The sequence below is a fragment of the Eleutherodactylus coqui genome, chromosome 4, assembly GCF_035609145.1.
Source record: "Eleutherodactylus coqui strain aEleCoq1 chromosome 4, aEleCoq1.hap1, whole genome shotgun sequence".
Taxonomy (NCBI): domain Eukaryota; kingdom Metazoa; phylum Chordata; class Amphibia; order Anura; family Eleutherodactylidae; genus Eleutherodactylus; species Eleutherodactylus coqui.
In genome coordinates, this window is record NC_089840.1 from 246,737,771 (window position 1) to 246,758,000 (window position 20,230).

General features: G+C 45.2%; 1 pseudogene; it reads left to right on the forward strand.

Moving 5' to 3' along the window:
- Positions 1-5,411: 5,411 nt before the first annotated feature.
- Positions 5,412-8,938, forward strand: LOC136626667 (rho family-interacting cell polarization regulator 2 pseudogene; annotated as a pseudogene).
- The last annotated feature ends 11,292 nt before the right edge of the window (positions 8,939-20,230 follow it).

A 20,230-nucleotide genomic window follows, 5' to 3' on the forward strand; every position in this document is an offset into this window, starting at 1 on the left:
TGGTCTGGTGTTGACCCACTAACAGCAATGTAGAGACGATAAAATTTCACATTCCTTGTCACTGGACTATTTATTTACTGTTTTGCTCATCCCTCCCTGTTATTTTTCTGAGTGCTATTAATCACAATGTCTGTGCCCTCTTACCATCTGTCTCAGGTATTTATCTAGTGCAAATTAAGGTCACCATGTGTGTACCATCCAATGTGATAATGTGCATATGTTTTAATATAAATACTTCTGTAGATTTATTCCATTATGCCTGAGGAAGAACCCTAAGTAGGTTTGAAAGCTTGCAATAACATAATGTATTTTTGTTAGCCATTAAAAGGTATCATATCTACAAGATTACTTGGTTTCTCTTACTGAGAACAATTACATTAAGCTACTGCCTGCCACACAGCAATCTTCGGATTCAAGTCCTGACACCCTGGTTGGTTCCATCTCCTTTGCTGCAGGATGATGAGAGACTGGACAGGACTATCATTCCAGAGGAACTGCATTGTCAGCAAATAAGAGGGTGTTCGTGGTGGAAAATGCCACCAGCTATGGGATCCCTTTAAGTCACTGGCTCGGCTACTGTACTGCAAAAGGCTCCTTAATTTGTAGGTGACTTTGGTTCTAGTTACTAACAACTAGGGTCTGTTTCTTATGGATTGATTTACAAAAATATCTATTTTTTTTTTTTTATAAATCAATGTTTATTAGGTTTTGTGAAATAACCAAAGACAAACATAACAGTGCTATTACAGAAAGGAGATACAGGCAACATCTATGAAGGCATAATTGTACCATCCCAATAAGTCGCAGTCCAGAAATATTGCGTGTAACTAAAGGATCGACCAAGATGGGGGGCCCTATTGGTAAATATGAACAACTTGGACCTCTTCTGAAACGAGGGGCTATAAACGGAGCAAGATAGCTGTGAGAGTGTGGTCAGCCACCTGCCACTTTCTAACAAAACAACACAAACGACGGGGGGGGGGGGGGAGATATGTTTGGTGAGTAGGAAGGGAGGGAAGGGGGAGGGGGAGGGGGGGAGTGTGGTATAGAGGAGGGGAGGGGGACTATCACTCCCCGGAAGTATTCAGTGTCCAAGGAGATCGTTTGGAGGGTCATCAGGAGGGACCCATCCCAAGGCTATGGGCATAAGGGGTTTTCTCTGAGGTCGACCATCACAATGTGGAGAGGGGGCCCGACCAAAGGTGGTAAGAGTGCTGAGGACAAGAGGCAAGTCGCCCGCTCCACCAATGCATCCCCGCGGCTCAACTCTGGTCAGCTCTCCTAATGACACGCCAAGGTTCCCAGGTCTGCAGGAATCTGTCATGTGTTCCATTGGTCCAACTCGAAAGTTCCTCTAAGTTTGCTAACATTTCGACTCTGGACCTCCAAAGAGCTAACGTAGGAGGGTCCTTCTGTTTCCACATCGCTGGGATAAGAGATTTAGCTGTGTCAATCAGGAGAGCAGCCAGCCTGTGCTTGCTCGGGTGGAAGCCAGGGGTAGGTCTCCACAGGAAGACCACATCCGGGGAAAGCGCCAAGTCAGGCAAGAGCTTTTTCATCTCTTCGGCCAGAGCCCTCCAAAAAGGGGATATGATCGGACAGTCCCACCAGATATGCAGGTAAGATCCCGTGGACCTCCCACATCTCCAACACACATCCTCCTCCACTAGTTTGTGGTCATGCAGCCATTGCGGAGTTCTGTACCACCGCGCCAGGAGCTTATAGTGTGACTCCTGGGCGGTGACACATGCGGAGTACCCAAAGGCTGTCTTTAAAATCAATTTGGTCTCGCTTTCTGATAAGGTAATGTGTAGCTCTTTCGACCAGGAGATGAGGAAGGCAGGTTTCGTACAGGTAGGGCGGGGTATAAACTTCTTGCGGATGAGAGAGATTTTCCTCAAAGAGGGATTGGAGAGGTTGCCAATTGCAGTTTCGAAAGGGGTGAGTGGCCTAGAGGGGCCGCGAGTTTTCCGGAACTCGTTTAGGACTCTCACCAGATGAGTCGATATCAGGAAGGGAAGGGAGCGATCAGGGAGGAGGTCCTCCATGGTAGTGAGGGGTGCCTCCTGGTTGAGGTCAAATATATCTTGGAAGCGTTTTCCGGAAAGCATCCTCCAAACCCGTGTCGAGCAGGAATCTAGTGAGAGGTTCATGTATTTATATAAGGCGGACAAGGGTGTACAAGGGGAGGGGGCGGAGCCAAGGTCTTCCCCAAGGTGTCCCAGGATTCCATCGCTCCCTCTAAGAGGGGATTTTTTTTGCAATCTCTACCACCCTTTCTCCCCGGGAACCAGAGGTCCTCTAATAGAGAGGGGCCGTAGGATCCCTTTGCTAGGCACTGAATTAGTGGATCCCTGTTTGGATGTGTTAGTTCTATCCAATGGTTCAGTAGGGTGGCAAGGTAAAATTCCCGTGTGCAGGGGAGATCCACTCCTCCTTCCATGCGCTTCCTGATCAGCAGGCCATAGGCCAATCTACGTTTCTTTCCCATCCAGAGATATCTGGAGAAGGTTGAGCGAATCGTTTTAAAGAAGCTGGATGGGAGAGATATAGGGAGGAGCCTTATCTTGTAGAGGATTATGGGAATAATATAGGATTTTAGGATGTTCTTCCGACCTAGCCACGAAATAAAGGGGAGATCGTAGGCACGCAGTAGCTTCTTAATTTTGGCTAGGGTGGGAAGAAAATTTGTCGCAAACAAATCTTCCGCCCTCTTAGTAATCTTTATACCCAGGAAATCAATTGCCGAATCGGACCACGCAAAAGGTGATGCTTTTTTGATAGCGTTGAGACGGTTGGTGGGGATGGACACGTTTAAGGCAACAGACTTGGTAAAATTAATTTTAAAATTAGAGAGGTCTCCGAATCTCTCCAGCATAGAGGAAAGGCGAGGAAGTCCCTCTTCAGGGTTAGTAATAAGAAAGATAATATCGTCGGCGTAAGCCGCTGCCCAGAGAGTATCATTCTCAATTCTTAGTCCTTGTATGATAGGATCTAATCTGATCTTTTGGAGGAATGGCTCCAGGGCCAGTATAAAGAGCGTGGGAGAAAGGGGACACCCCTGCCTAGTGCCGTTCTTTATGTCAAATGGTGGGGAGAGAGAGTTATTGATCTTGAGCCTTGCATGGGGCATAGCGTAGAGAGAGAGAATCACCGACACGAATTTGGGGGGAATGTTGAAATGCAGCAGGACTTGTTCCATATATAGCCAATTCACCCGATCAAACGCCTTTTCGGCATCTGTACCCACTAAGGCGAGTGGTATATTGTGCTTTTGGGAGAATCTAGCCGCATATAGGAGTCTTAAGCAATTTTCTCTCCCCTCCCTACCCCACACAAAGCCCACTTGCTCTGGGTTGACCAAATTAGTGACATGTTTCTCTAGGCGTTTTGTTAAAATTTTGGCCCATAATTTCATGTCGAAATTAATCAGGGAGATGGGGCGGTAACTCCCACAGGATTTGGGATCTTTATTTTCTATATGTACAAGGGTAATGTGCGCTTCTTGCGCTTGTCTAGGCAGGGGGGTCCCTTTCAAGAGTGAGTTATAGAGCTCGGTTAATCTTGGGATAAGAGAGGTATTCAAGGCCTTATAATACACAAGGGGAAGGCCATCTGGGCCTGGGCTCTTGTCAGGGGGAGATGAGCATAGGAGGTCCTCTACCTCTTGTGGAGTGATCGGAGACAAGAAGGGTGCGGTATCATCCTCTTGAATTTTGGGGAGGTTTAGGTCTTTGAGAAAGTGGTCAATTTGTTTTTTTATACTAGAGCTGTTTTCAGGGGTGAGTGGGTCTCTGAGGTTATAAAGACGGGAGTAGAAAATTTGAAATTCTTTAGCTATCTCAGGAGTAGATGTGACTCTATGGCCCGTAGGAGATTTGATGGCCTTTATGAGATTTCTTGTTTGAGCTTTTTTAATAAGGGATGATGTAAATTTGCCACACTTGTTTCCTTGGGCGTAAGAGATATGTTTAAGATATAAGTATTTTTTGTTAAACTTAGCTTCCAGAAGAAGCTTAAGTTCTGTTCGGAAAGAAGTGAGTTTCTCTGTGGCGGCTTTACTTTGTGAGAGTTTAGTCAGGCGCTCCAACTTGGCGATTTGGATAAGTTTATCATCTATGTCTTTTTGTTGCCTCTTCTTTGCTCTGGAGCCAGCTGCAATCAGAAGTCCTCTCATAAAGGCCTTATGGGCCTCCCATATTATCGGGACTGACAGATCATCTGATGTGTTGAGTTGGAAGAATTCTTCCAGGGCTTTGCTTAGCTGGGATCTGTCTTCTACTGAATCAAGGAGAGAGGGGTTGAGTCTCCATCTCCATTCTCGAGGAAGGGAGTCTGGGAGATGGAGAATCAGGTGGACTGGGGCGTGGTCCGATATGGCAATGGTATCTATTAAGGCTTTTTTTGTGTGTTGCAGAAGGGAAGAGGAGACAAAATCGTAGTCTAAGCGCTGGAAGGAGGAGTGGACCTGTGAGAAAAATGTGTAGTCCTTAGTGGACGGGTTGAAGCATCTCCAGGCATTGAGTATATCGAGTTGGGCGAGGTATCGGACGAGTTTACTTAATTTTCTTTGCGATATCTGGGATTTCCCGGACGATGAATCCAGACAGGGAGAAAGGGCGAGATTAAAATCCCCACCCAAGATGATCTGACCGATGGCGAAGTGCTTGAGTGTCTCTAATTGTCTCATAAGCCATTCTATTTGGTCTTTATTAGGAGCGTAAAGGTTAGCGAGGGTTATTTTAGTTTCGTTAAGGCATCCTCTCAGGAAGAGAGCCCTGCCTTCCTCATCTGCATAGTGAGCCTCACAATTAAAATTAAAGGGGTTGTCTCACGCCGAAACGGTTTTTTTTTTATTCAATAGGCCCCCCGTTTGGCGCGAGACAAACCCAAGGGATGGGTTAAAAAAAAAAAAAGTTTATTACTTACCCAAATCCCCACGCTGCGGCGACTTCTTTCTTCCTTTACCAAGATGGCCGCCGGGATCTTCACCCACGATGCACCGCGGGTTTTCTCCCATGGTGCACCGTGGGCTCTGTGCGGTCCATTGCCAATTCCAGCCTCCTGATTGGCTGGAATCGGCACACGTGACGGGGCGGAGCTACGAGGACCAGCTCTCCGACACGAGCAGCCCCATTCACCAGGGAGAAGACCGGACTGCGCAAGCGCGTCTAAAAACGCCAGAAGACAGCGAATTTAGACGGATCCATGGCAACGGGGACGCTAGCAATGGAGCAGGTAAGTGAATAACTTCTGTATGGCTCATAATTAATGCACGATGTATATTACAAAGTGCATTAATATGGCCATACAGAAGTGCTGAACCCCACTTGATTTCACGAGACAACCCCTTTAAGGGATTTGTGTATTAAAGTTGACACTCCTTTGGAGGCGGAGGAGGGGTGGGAGCTATGAAACGCCACCGGGAACTGACCCCCCGGTAGGGATAAGCATCTGTCCCCTTTAAAATGGGTCTCCTGCAGAAACACTACCCCAGAGCCATACCTTCTTAGGAGCAAGGCCACGTGGTGCCTTTTGTTTGGAGAATTCAGTCCGTTAACGTTAAAGGTGGTGAACTAAAGAGGTTTCGCCATCTCGGGGATGTGAAGCGGGTCGGCGGTATCCTTGACAAGGAAAGAGAAAAGGGAACAAAGTTATGTAAATGGGGGCTTTATACACCAAGTCCAAAACTACGTCTCCTGGGCAGGCGCAAGAGTAGAGGGTGGGGGGGAGGTGTGCAGAGGATTAAAGGAGGAGGCAAAGGGTAGACACGAGAGGGAAGATCGGGTACAGATAAATATGTTGCAAACCGCAACACTGGATTGGAAAATTTAGGTTAGCAGGTCCTAGGAATGCGGACTTTGCTGGGGGTGAGGGCGAGTTGTCTGGGCCTTATAGGAAGTTCATCAGACTGAGCTAGACAAGCTGACTGCCCAACTAAAAGACATGAAGAGAAATTCAAGACTGGGGGTTTTATATGATCTGGATAAGCAAATCAAAACCATTGAACGATATATAAGGCGACTGGAATTTCACATGAGTAAGGTTGATGAACTTTATGAAGCATATTGCATCCAGAAACGCCTGCGAGAGGGAGCATGCAAAATGAAGCAGGCATTTGCTGCTTCACCTTCAAGCAGAGCTGCTCGAGAGAGCTTGTCGGAAATAAATAAGAGTTTCAAAGAGTATACGGAGAATATGTGCACCGTTGAATCGGAAATGGAGAATTTATTGGGTGAATTCTGCATCAAAATGAAAGGCTTAGCTGGTTTTGCCCGTCTGTGTCCTGGAGACCAGTATGAGATATTTATGCGATATGGAAGGCAACGGTGGAAACTGAAAGGCAAAATAGAGGTTAATGGCAAGCAGAGTTGGGATGGCGATGAAATGTTTTTCGTTCCTCTGATTAACAACTTAATATAAATTAAGGTGACAGAACTGAAGGGGATTGCAAATCACATCCTAGTTGGAAGTGTTACCTGTGAAACAAAGGATCTGTTTGCTGCCCATCCTCAAGCTGTTGCAGTTGACATAAATGACCTTGGTACTATCAAACTTAACCTTGAAGTAACTTGGTGCCCATTCGATACAGAGGATCTGACGCCATCTACAGGCAATATAAACAAAGCCGCTGCTCTCCAAAGAAGAGTCTCCATATACAGCCAGGGCACCCCAGAGACACCCACATTTAAAGAACATTCCTTCTTTTCTAATTTGCAAGATGATGTTTTCGATGGTGCTGTAGAGGAGAAGAGAGCCCTCTCCTTAAGTTTTAATGACTTGCCTAATGGTGAATGTACTCCATCCAGATCAACTCCCTCGTCTTCTCTGGGCTATTCCAACCCTAAAATCACCGTCACCCCCCAGAACATAAGATCAGTGATCTGTTATCCGAGGAACCACAGAAAGACAGTACGAGTGCCAGCTCTTCTGCAGGCTCAGCTAGTCAGGCACAAGACTCGCAATCCATTGTAGAGCGTGCTAGTGAAACTGAAGAAACCTTTGCAGAAGATAAGTCAGACCTCTCTGCTTGCCAAAGCTGCCTGTCCACTGTGGAAAGTAACATATACATTACTTCAAATGTCTCGGTGTCAATTTTACAAGACTCTGAGGAGGCCTCCGAGCTGAAGCCTGTGGAGCTAGACACTTGTGAAGGGAATATTACCAAGCAGCTGGTAAAAAGGCTTACTTCAACAGAAATACCCACTATTCCAGAGAGACTCCAGTCGGATTGTTCCACCTATAGTGAAGCTGAAGCCTCTAGATCCTACTTGGATGGAACTTTAGAGGAGTCTTTGCAAGGACTCCTCCTGACATTCGAGCCTTGTAAAGATCAGTATCCAGAGTACAAAGAGTTGTACCATGAAATCACTCACCTTGAAGATGTCCTAAAATGCAAGCCATCTGTAAACCGAAGCAGGTCTTCAAGTATAAGTCTAACTGTTGAGACTGCTTTAGAGAGCTTTGATTTCCTGAACACCTCTGATTTTGATGATGATGATGTTGATGAGGATGGTGGTGGTATGGTTTGCAATGGTGGAGGTGCAGACTCAGTGTTTGCAGACACCATTGTGGAGAAGACGAGTTACAGGTCAGAGCACCCAGAAGCCAGGGGCCACTTGAGCGAGGCCTTGACTGAAGACACAGGGGTTGGCACTAGTGTTGCAAGCAGTCCCTTGCCGCTCACTACGGGCAATGAGAGTCTGGACATCACGTTGACTAGGCATCTACAGTACTGCTCTGAGCTTATTAAGCAAATTATTACTTCAAGTGAAGTGCTGTTTATTCTGAGAGATCTGAACAAGAAACTTAGTAGACAAAGTCAAATGATCAAGCAATTATCAGAGCTCAGCAAAGAGAACACGGGCAACACAAGTTCACTTGTAGAAGTTATCTCTGGATTTCATGACATGCCATCACTTCTATCCTTCTGGACAAAATGCTCCACGTCTGTTCACATCTACCACATAAGTGCTGACAAAATGGTAAAACAGCTACATGAAAGCTTCAGCCATATGGTCATTACCGAAAGCCCAGGACTTATTGATGCAGTTTACAGAACACTGGTCGCTCACATTCTTGACAAAACAGAAAACTTGTTGTCATCTAACTTGTCTGCAGAAACAATCACAGTTTTTCAGTATTATGATTTTTTCACTAGCCATAATATTACTGACCTTAAAAGCTATTTGGCGCATCTTGCAAAAGAAGCTTCAGCTGAACCAGTGCTGCAAACCTCAGTGAGTAGCGGTAAAATTACAGACCTGGAAGCATGCAGTCTATCCCCTTCCCAAGAAATCCTTACTTCATCAAGTCTATTGCTGTGTGAAAATGCTTATGATGTCAGTCAAGCCTTGGACCTGCTCTCCTCTACTGCGTCCAAATCAAAGGAATTCAGAGAAAAGGCTACAGAAAGCATTCAAATCCTCGTCACCGTCTGTCAGTCAGATAATGAAGAGCTTAGTAAAGTTGCATCTGAAACATTGCAGTCTCTAGGGGAAGATGGAAGGCAGGCATATGGAACTCTACAAAAGGCAATGCCTGAAGAAGAAAGTAGGCGAGCAGATGAATGTCCTGAGAAAGTTACTCCAGAAGTAGAAGATAGTAGGCAGACTGATGAATGTCTTGAGAAAGTCACTGCAGAAGAAGAAGATGAAGGCCTTGATAAAGTGACTCCAGAGACAGAAGATAGGAGGCAGGAATATGAATGCCGGGGGGATGCCTCTCCAGAAGTAGTCACCATAGAAGAGCACAGAGTCCCAGCCACCGCCACTGCTTTCTAGTGTTCTGTAGGAAAAGATTGAACATTGGATTGAATTCTATCTGCCTTTAGAAGTTGGTGCTGTTGACAAATATTGCTAATGTACACGTTAATGTTTATGGGCCAATGTGAATTTGATAAAAATCTTAATATTTTCATGCTTTGTTGATATTTACTCCCTCACCCACAATTCTTTAGTACAGAGCAGGGGTTACTATAAGCCACCAACTGAGTACTGATAGTTATTTTCATAACTTCCAAAGATTTTATCTAATCACTCAATCCACGCTGTTTGATTTTGTTTGCGACTGTAGGCCCATTGGGACGGGGTGAGTGTCAGGTGGACGATGCCGGACGCTCGTCCCCGCACATACTCGCTATGGTGCTGCTTGTGTCGCTGTCTCGCAGTAGGGCGGCTGCAGGAGATTTCTTTTCTCGCTCTCCCCCCACTCCTCCCCATTCACTTGGTATGGCAGCCGTTCGGTGCTGAACGACTGCTATTTACACTGAACGATTATCGTGCAGCGGCACGAGAGCGAGTGTGTGCGGGGACGGGTGTCGGGCGTCGTTTGCCCGGCGTTCGTCCCATCTCAGTGGGCCTATAGTCATGAACAAAATAAACAGTGTGGATGCTGCATAAATGATGGATGATGAGCTCAGTTCGGTGTAAATGGCAGCCGTTCAATGTTGGGTGGATGCCATGTTGAGTCAATGGAGATGGGCGGGGGAGAGCGAGCCAGCAATACTGCGAGCAAGCCAGCGATACTAGCTCCAGTGCAGCGGCGCGGGAGCGAGTGTGTGCGGGGACGAGTGTCAGGCATCGTTTGTCCAACATTCGTGCCGTCTAAATGGGCCGTTACTCACATAAAAGAAAGGGTGCTTTTCATGGGATGATCTGTCGGGCAACAGATGCCCAACAGGTCGTTGCAACAATCGTTCTTGTGCTTTTACACAGGAATGAGCATTGCTAAAGAATCTTGGAATGGGCGGGTAGTCGTTCCAGCCCACCCGCCTCCATTCACAGTAAGCAGGCAGTCGTTCATAAGTTTACATGGAACGATACGTCGGCCAGATTTCTGCACGCAGAAACTAAACGACCAACGAGAGGTGAAAGACTTCTCGCCCATTGTTCAGTCGGTGTATGCACTTACACTGAAGAATAATCGTTCGGATTATCGTTGGATCGCGGGAGTCCGAGCGATAATCGTTCCGTGTAAAAGCACCTTAAGGTTTACTGAATGAATGCCCCAGCTACCGGTCAAAGGAGTTGTCCCGAATTAGAAGAAAGAATCTGCTTTTTGTCCAGAAACAGCATCACATCTGTCCATGGGGTATGTTTGGGATCACACTTCAGTTTAATTCACTTGAATGTGGAAACCCCCTATAAAGTCCCACATAGCAAGTCATACAACCAGTATTTGTTACTATAGCTTTATATCATTGACTACTATCCTCTCCGATTAGAACTTACTTAGTAATGGGCTTTACATCTATGTATGTGATGGGCTTTACTACTTGTTATCTAGACTTAGAAATGACAGTAGGATTTGTCTCATGGCTGTAACCACAGATTTTATCTTAAAAAAATATATAAATATCTATTAGACCTCACTGATTATATGTCCTGTGTGTGCAATGATACAAAAAATATTACAATGCGATTAAAAGTGGACATATGCATATTCTATATAGCTGTAGGGTAAGTCCTAAGAATGATTCCTTCTTGTGGTTCTAAGGAACCCCAGTAAGACACTGTTAGTATAAGAGAGGTAAACCAAACTATTTACAACATTGCTCAATCTTTTATGCCGATTATCTCTCTATATACTGTAAGATTATATTGTATTATAGATTGTGTACATGGGCAACACTTCAATTTTTGTTATGTACTACTTTAGAAAGACGAGTCCTTTTAAAGAAAGGAATCTGCTTGGATGACTATCAAAGAGCTCCGACTTTTGAAATGAGTGAAATATAAAGTACTTGTTACAAAAGAGGTCAGTTTACACCCATACACTGTGCAATGTCAGAGGGACTGTCTGTTATTAGGTTGGTAAAACACATTCTTTCAGTTACAACCAGGCAATGCAGAATTAGTGCCCTGTGCTGACATTTTTAGATCAATTCTTGCTTCACCCGTCTGTCTGAGAACAAAAACTGCAAACAAGCATGATGGATAGGAACACAATATTCATCGGAGATACACAGCAAGTTGACCTGTAAGGTTGTAAGTCCAAAAATGTTGGGTCAAAGTGAGGAAATAACACGGAACTATAATAATGGAAGAGGATGCCAATCTAGCATAGCATTAGTTGTGCTCTGTTTAGAACTCAACCATTGGAATGTACAGCTATGAATTTCCCAATATACAAGTTCTTGTTTGATGTTTCCTACTGCATGATCATGGGCGTTCCTCTGGCTAATCTCATTTAGTTCTTGACAATTTAGGAAGTATAAAGTGTGTCATGATCCAATTCTTTAGGTCTACATAAACACTCAATCTGCAGGACCCTTTTATATCAAACTGAGTGCTCATTTTTACAGACGACCAGCATTATCATCTGCAGAAAGCAAGCTCCAAAAAATCGCATTGATTTTGTAAGAATCAAACTGCTATGAAAAAAAGGGTTAACAGATCTGATGGTCACCAATCTGTGGCATACTGCACCCAGGGGAAGACCACAAGGTCAACTTATTTCCAGTTCCCCGCATCCTGCACTTATGCAAGATGGAGCCCAAATCGCAGCCAACAGAGCCTAGCACATGCCAAAATAATTCACTACCACCATTGTCTACTTCGGACAGGTAGGTCAGCCACCTCAGTTCTACTGACTTCATAGATACAAGCCGACACACTATTATTACACCTTTGATTATGGATTATGGTTATGGATTGGGGGGCAATAAATAAATTACCTGAAGGCACTGTGTAATAAGTTGGTGCTATACAAATAAGATTTTTTTACTTGCTAATTTCATTTGCTGGTTATAAAGGCTTTCTAAAGCATCCCAAAAGCAGCAAGTGGGATCAAAAGCCCCTCTTGTACAGGTGTGAAAGGCAGTATAATGAATATTGATGATGCTTTGCTTGGCAGGATATACATATTCAAATATCTGCCTTGATCCCCTCAACCTTCACAGATCAGAAAGATGGCAGATACAGGAAGACTGGCTGACACAAAGATGGATGCATCTACCAGTATCAATTCATTACATAGAGAATGACCCAAATATGGACAATACACATATATATATTTTTTTTAACCTAAAGCTAAACGCATTTTCTATTTTTCTTTTTTTTTAATATGTCCCCCTCAGTGCCCACAGCAAGTATGTCATATACTTACCTCACCACCAATGCACAGGGTATTGTTTCTTCCCTCTAGCAGGGCATCACATGGCATGTGATGTCATCGCTCGCCGCTAGTCCAATGGCATTTGATATACAAATCGCATGGGCTACGTGAAAATACTTCTAGCCTTATATATGGGACGTCACTGATGATATTCCCTGGCAGGCACCTGGGAAGACATTGATTGCAGCAGTCACGTGCACATACAAACATGTTCCTGCTGCAGCAGCCGTGAGGATGAAGCTGTAGTGAAGGAGCGATATACACTTAAGAGATGAGTAATGTTTATTTTATTGTTCAACATCCCTCCATGTCACCAATGTTTAATAGTATTCGGAAAACCTCTTTAAGGTCACAAAACCCAGAAAAATGTAATGTATAGTGTAGCGGCCCAGAACGTCTATTCCTGGCCCCTTCGTAAATGTCATACATGTAATGTCTTTTGTGTAGATGCACTGTGCAAACTGTCTAGTCTCTTTTTATGTGTATTGCACAGCTGCAGCACGTGAGAGGTTAATGTCTGCATGAGATTCGGAGATGTCTGTAAATGTATTCATTTATGTCCAGTCATGTAGTCTAGTCTGCTAGAGTCTATAAGTAATTTGGGTGTGGTGAGGAGTCAGTCAGTCAGGCAGTCAATCAGTCAGATTCAGGTTCAGAGTCCATCACAGAGTGAGTCTTCAGCAGAGAGCCACATGGGGGTACCTTCAACCCTCATGTGGTGAAGTGATTGGAGGAAGAGGGGAGGTATCCTGAGGACCCTAATGCCAGAAGCCAATAGAGAGTCAGGAGAAGAAGAGAAAGAGAGTGGGAGAAAAGAAGGCCAATACCACCGTGCAGAGGTACTGTGTTACAAGAGTGTCTGTGGAGTGATCCTACCCCTATCCTCCTCTGGAGAGTTCCCCTTCCAGGAGCGATTAATAAAAAGAATTCTGCGCTCTTGAGCTTTTCTATTAATTTTATACTTGGGGGAGGCTCTTTGTTAAGCGAATCCCCCAATTGTTTCTGCAGCACTTTCCATGTCTGGAGGATAAGAACTGTTCCACTTAAACAACCAATTGGCGACCCTGAGGTGCTTTCTGAACACCGTTTGTATACCAAGAACCCTTCCAGGAGCGGTACCTGACAGATAACGCAGGCCTACAGGACCGGTGTCATCCTGAGTTTCCTCCCTGACTTCTAACTGACTGTTCTTTCCTGCACTAGTGTGTTCCTGATTTGTCTGACATGGAAGTTTTCCAAGTAAAGTTTTGCCAGGCCCTGACCATTCCCAGGGACTGAGGTACTTCAACCTTACATCGTGTGTGAATTCTCTTTATTACTGCCGAGGGCCATACCGGTGGGTAAAAGGAACGGTTGTGTCATGCTTGACAATAATGTATTCCTGTTCCATCTATATTGGCGATCCCTCTCCTAGGAGTGTCCAGAAGAGGCCCAGCGCTGCCCTGGCTGAGGCTACGTGTGTCCCTCCGGGAGGAAGCCTGGTAAATGCCAGCGTTTCAAGTGACCACTCTACCCTCCCAGCTCCTCAGTGTATGTCCTGTGTCCTGAGTTACCTTTTGGGTCACTGAAATTGTTTTTTTAATTCCTTTTTTGCATCCACCCTTGATTTTGGCTTAAAATATGCATACATTATTATAATAAACTGTAATTGCTGGGTTTTTTTAGAAGTGATTTTGCCTATGCATTACATCCGCAGCATGTAAAATGAATTGTAGAGTGAATTACAAAGCATGACTTAAGTACTACCACCTCCTCCTGTGGAAACTGAGGTGTCAGCTCCTGGTGCTCATTGTGACACAGAGTTCAGGAGAAAAAGTTCAACCAAGAGGAGGTGGAAGATGATGAGGTGCTTGAAGTCAATATGGATAGTCAGGGAGAGTCATGATAGCAGCTCATAGGGGAGGAGGAAGAGGCAGACATTGCGGGGCAACACTTTGCCAAGGCAGCAAGTAGGTTGTGCAGAAAAACAAAAGGGCAGTGCTACCACCCTCAGGTACTACTAGTCGCTGCAACAACATCAGGCCCACAGCTAGGTCTGCTCACAAGACTTGTGCAGTCTGGGAGTTCTTTGAATCCACACGTGATGACAGAGGAGTGACCATCTGTAAGATCTGCGGTATGGGTTTAAAATGAAGCAAGAACATAAACAACCTCAACACAATGTTTATGAACAATTGCATGTATTCCCACCACCCACTGCTTTTGACCTGGCCAGAAGTAACAGAGTTGGCCTCATCTCGCTTCCTCTTCCTCCATCTTCCTACTTGTTCATGCATAGAGAAGCAGTTTTGTGTAGGGAAGTAGCACGCCTGTCACATCCGGGGGATTCACCTTTGGTCAATGGGGCCGGTGGCAGCCCCATTGACATACAGTTAGTCCCCTACTTGCGAACAGGTTCCGTTCCAGGAGCCTGTTCGCAAGTCCGTTTGTTCACAAGTCGGAACAAATGGTAGTATGGAGCGGGATCGCGGGTGGATCCCACTCCATACAACGTCGGGTGCCAGCTGTTCTTACAGCGGGCACCCGGCAGCAGCAGTTCCGACAAGCGGTATTTAAAGTGTTAACAGTTCTGTCACAGCTGTGGCAGAGGACCACAATGCTTTCCCATTGAATTTAATAAAGCCACCACTACAGCCGGGTCCATTGAAAGCAATGGGCTGCAGTGATTTTCGGGGAAGGGCTTTAAATATAAGCCCTTCTGTGAAAATCATCCCTAAAATATGTAAAAGCTAAAAAAAAATAATATACTCGCCTTCTCCTTGCGCTGCTCTGAAGTGCTTTCAGCAGTCAGAGATTTAAAATGTAAAAAGGGCTGCCTCTGATTGGCTGAGCACTGTGACCAATCAGAGGCAGCTCTCAGCTGTGATTCAATAGCTGAATGTCATTCAATAGCTGAATTCAATGGGAGAACATCGCGCTCCTGTCCCACGGCTGTCACAGATGTGCCAGAGGATCGCAATCTTCACTCTGTGTTCTCAATGGAGTGCCGTCCAAATTGAGCACAAGGTGAAACCCCTGGATGTGACAGTATCCAGGGGTTTCACATCCAAAAAAGACGGATGCCGCAGTTACTTGCGTTTCAAAATCTGCTGCCCTATATTTACCACTGTGCATTTTTGTGTGCAGGTAAATATCTGGCATATGACCGCTGCCATTGAAAAGCATTGGTTCTTAAAAGATGCGGATCGTAAACGCAAGTAACATGCGCATATAAAAACGCCAGCCGTGGCAGAGAAGAACGTTGTTTGCCCATTGAATTCAATGGAGCCAGCAATACAGCAGGTTCCACTGAAAGCAATGGGCTGCCGGCGATTGCAGGATGAATTGTCGGGAAGGGGTTAAATATATAAGCCCTTCCCTGCAATTCATCCAGAAATGTGTTACAATAAAAATATATACCGGCGTATAAGGCGACGGGGCGTATAAGACGACCCCCCAACTGTCACCTTATACGCCGGCAATACAGTGGAGCAAAGAATAAAAATCATTACTCACTTCTCCTGGCGTTCTGCGGCGCTGCTGCAGGCTGTCGCTCCCTCCTGGTCCCCGGCAGAGCATTGCTTTCTGGACACAGGGCTTTAAATCCCCGCCTCCAGAAACACACGTGCCTTCAGCCAATCACAGCCAATGACAATGATGTCATTGAATGGTTGTGATTGGCTGTGTTTCTGGAGGTGGGGATTTCAAGCCCTGCGTCCAGAAAGCAATACTCTGCCGTGGACCAGGAGGGAGCAACAGCCTGCAGGAGCGCCGCAGAACATCAGAAGAAGTAAGTAATGATTTTTATTCTTTGCTCCACTGTATTGCCGGCGTATAAGGTGACAGTTGGGGGGTCGTCTTATACGCCCCGTCGCCTTATACGCCGGTATATATTTTTATTGTAACACATTTCTGGATGAATTGCAGGGAAGGGGTTATATATTGAACCCCTTCCCGACAATTCATCCTGCGATCGCCGGCAGCCCATTGCTTTCAGTGGAACCTGCTGTATTGCTGGCTCCATTGAATTCAATGGGCAAACATCGTTCTTCTCTGCCACAGCTGTTACAGCTATGGCAGAGGAGAACGATCTTTACGCTGACAGTGCGGGGGGGGGGCACTTTGCCGCTATTGTGGCTTAATAGTGGGACCTGGGAACTTGAGATGCAGCCCACCATGTAGCCCCTCGCCTGCCCTATCCGTTGCTGTGTCGTTCCCATCACTTTGTAGAATTGCCCAGATTTTCACAAACGAAAACCTTAGCGAGCATCGGCGATATACAAAAATGCTCGGGTCGCCCATTGACTTCAATGGGGTTCGTTACTCGAAACGAACCCTCGAGCATTGCGAAAATTTCGTCCCGAGTAACGAGCACCCGAGCATTTTGGTGCTCGCTCATCTCTACTAATAACAGATTACTGACAACTGACAGACCGACAGACTGTGGGGAAAACGACAGAGCTGGCATACAGAACACGGAAGGAGAAACTGACCCTATGCTGCAGGGAAGATGGTAAGGCCCTACCTACAAGCAGAGTGATCGCCTCAATAAAGGCGACCCCGCGCTGGAACCTTGGCCCTGGCTCTCCCACAAAAGGTGGTACACGGAACCAGGACAAGTACGGACAAACCAAATGCACAAACAGGAAACTGATAGAAGACAAAAACACTGATCACTCAACCTTGCACACTAAAGCAGATGATAAAGCTGAATATAAAGGAGGAATTAGTTCATGCATTGGCCAATGAACTTAAGCTACAAGCCCAACAATCATGGGTCCTCATGTCTTGCGGTCGCTACTCTAGCAAGACATATAATTAAGCACCACAGGACACGAAACACCAGCAAGTTGCAAAGGAAGATAAGCAGACACTACACACACAGCATGTTGCAAAGAGACATGACACATAGGCAGACAAGACAGAGGAGATAGCGCTTCCTTTTGCAGAGGGGCTGGAGTATATATCTACACCCAGACCCAGGGGATTGGCTGACCTGAGCAACCAAACCCAGCCAGCTCAATTAACCCCTCACCTGTGAAGGTGTGCACAAGGAGGCCTGTAGATTAACAGGTTCCAGATACACAGCCTAACAATATGTCTTGAGGTGGAACATCTCTAAATCAGACAGCTGAACAATACATCAAATAGTTGATATGTTCGTCATGATCCAATTAGTAGGCTAATCATGACTAGTGGTAGCCAGTGGGAAAGTTATGTGGCCATCAGCCTTGAGACAGCATCTGATTAGTGCCGAGGTATTGATTTAAATGGGCTGTCTGATGAAGAGGTGTACTGCCTCGAAATGTCTTCTTCCATTCTACATCATTGGCATCTTAAATTCTTTGAACCTCGCCACTTATGGGTTGAGCCATAGTCCTGGTCTTTTTCCACTCTATCGCCTATGAGCCAGAATGGAGAAACTCTAGACATCTAAATATTATATGGTGGCCATTCATCTGGATGGCTGCCATGTGATATTCAGTTGTCCTACAGTGGCCACGGCAGGGAAAATGCCTCGCTGGCCATGACTTTCTTGAACAAAACTAGTTGTTAGCCATGGGTGCCGGAGGCAAGACCCAAAGCTGCAGCTGCTTTAATCTGAATGAGGTGGTCTGGAATCTTTCTCTTTAACCATTGTATTAATATTCATCCACTGCATTCAGAAGAACAGAGGTGCAGCCTCTCTGTAGAGGAAGCTGACAAGGACTTTATTTTTGCTGAGAATATTTATATTAAATAGAAATAGAATTTGAGTCGACTGCGAGATTATTTTAATAATTGTCTTCTTTATCTCTTCTTTTTATGGTTATTTTAATTTGCTTTCCATATTGTTCAAATCGTTCTAAAATGAGTAAGTAAGCGCTTAAACAGCAAAATTCAGGAAGATGATGGCCCTCTATTGAAAATACTGTCATCGTGGCTGCTTTGCATGACTATGGTGAACATTACATTCTGTTCCCACAGCAATCTTTTCTTTAGCTTACATTGTTTCTTAGTCACAATTCATTGAGTTTCTGCTAAGTCAGCCAAGACATTCACCCCTAATATTCTGTCACTCTTTGCAGGGACTGTTTGTCAACAATGAAGTTACTCCATGCAGCTATCAATTAGATGGCATAGAGAATGACTGCATGACACCATTTGTCTTTAACACATCTCATTAAATACACTGAATATTTAAAGCACAGCTTAATTTCTTTTCCGTTCTGCTGATACTTCCAACATCTCATTACCAGAAAAATACTGCTCTGGATAAATAGTCTTTGTTTTATATAGAGTTGTGTTGTTTAGTTACCCCTCACCCACTCTTGTGTATCTCAGAATAATAATGTACCCAATCTGGATATCCATGTCCTCAATATATCATCCACTATGGGACTTCTGATGAAGGATAAAGTTACATAGCTACACTATATACTATGTGTTATGGCCGGTGGCATCCCTACCTATTTCTGCCTTTGGTCATGGCCAGCACCGTGGCTGTCATGAATAGGCATAGCTGAAGGCTCATGTGCCCAGGTGCAAAAGTTTATCTTGGGGCCCCCCAACTTCTCTTAGCCCCTTAATGCAGAGGCGTAACTCGAAGCTCCTGGGCCAAATCTGTTATAGGGCCCCCAACTATAATGTTTTATTCATAGTACTGGGCTCCCTATATGGAGAAAAGAGGCCTTATGGGCCCCTTAAGGCTCCTGGACCTGGGTGCAACCACATCCCCTGCATCCCCTATAGTTATGCCAGTGCTCCCATGTTATCTCTGGCAGACACTGAATCTCCTATCAGTTCTATGGTCCCCATAGGGTGCATTCATGACTTCTAAGAGGCCAGTATATACACCTAGCCTTCCATCCCTAGCCAACCCAGACAAGCTTCTGGCTATTTAAGATACTTTCTCCTGCTAGCAGGTGCCCAATCGATCAGTCTCCATGTGTGTGAAGGTACAAATGTGTTTCTGTCTGATATTCTGCTATTTGCTCTGTATTTGAACCACCCAGCTTTGCTGAGATTTCTAATCCTGACCTTGACTTTTTTCTTGACTATGCTTTCCTTGTCTGCTGCCTGTCATGATCCTTGGCCTGATTTACATTGTGAAAGTATTCCACCTGCCCCAACTGTGGCTATGTTTTAGGACTATGTCCCTGTCTACACTCTCTGTTACCGTATCATAGAAAAGTTGATCAAGTGTGCCAGCTGACTCTTAACCAAGACTATTTCTAGAGTAATTGTCTGGTTACTCCTGCAGCAGAGACCAGATCATGTTTGGTGGGGTGAAAGGGTGAAAACCATAGAACCCAAGGCGATGCCCCTAGATCTAACCTCAAGTCCAGGGGCAGATTGGCAATTGACTTCACTGGGAAAAATTCTGGCTGGCTGATCAGTCCTAGTACTGGTGCCAGAGGGATGCAAACTGAATTACATGCAGTACTCTGCATTAATTTGCTTCTCTACCACTCAGGCACTGCACGTAGTCAGGTTCTCCAGGGGCAGACTGGGCCAGGCGCAGGGAGGTATGTGCAGATGGCCTTCCAGGAGATATTCAGGACCACACAGCATATGGAAAGTACACTCTTCTGCAAAGAAAAGGAACATCATCCCCCTATGCAATGCTGAATGCAGCATTGCAGAGACAGATGACTTCATCACCATGACCTGTGGTCCTGTTTGGTGCTGTTTACCTCTGCAGCCCCATGTTCCTGCGTGCTGTTCCCACAGCCTCCATTGGTACCATAAGTTCATGCAGGTGACAAGCTGACAGTATGTGGGAGAAAAGACTGACTGGAGCCACTCTGGCCATATGAAGGGGGCATGTGAGGAACTGCAACGCTAAGGAATATTTCAGGAGCCAGCCTTGGTCAGAAGATGCCATATCAGCATGTTTATGCGACAGCGGCGAGGTAAGAATCTCTTATTTGGGAGAAGAGGGGCACAATTTTCAAAGGGTGTAGTGTGTACTATCATTCCAGGAGGTGCGTTAAATTTTATAATTAACTTCAGGAGGTGTGATTTGTATCTTAATGAATTTCAGAGCATCATATAATTTATTTCAAGAGGTGCTGTTTGTATTATAATGAATTTCAGGGGGTGCGGTACATAGTATAATTTTAGGAGGTGCAGTTTATATTGTGATTAATTT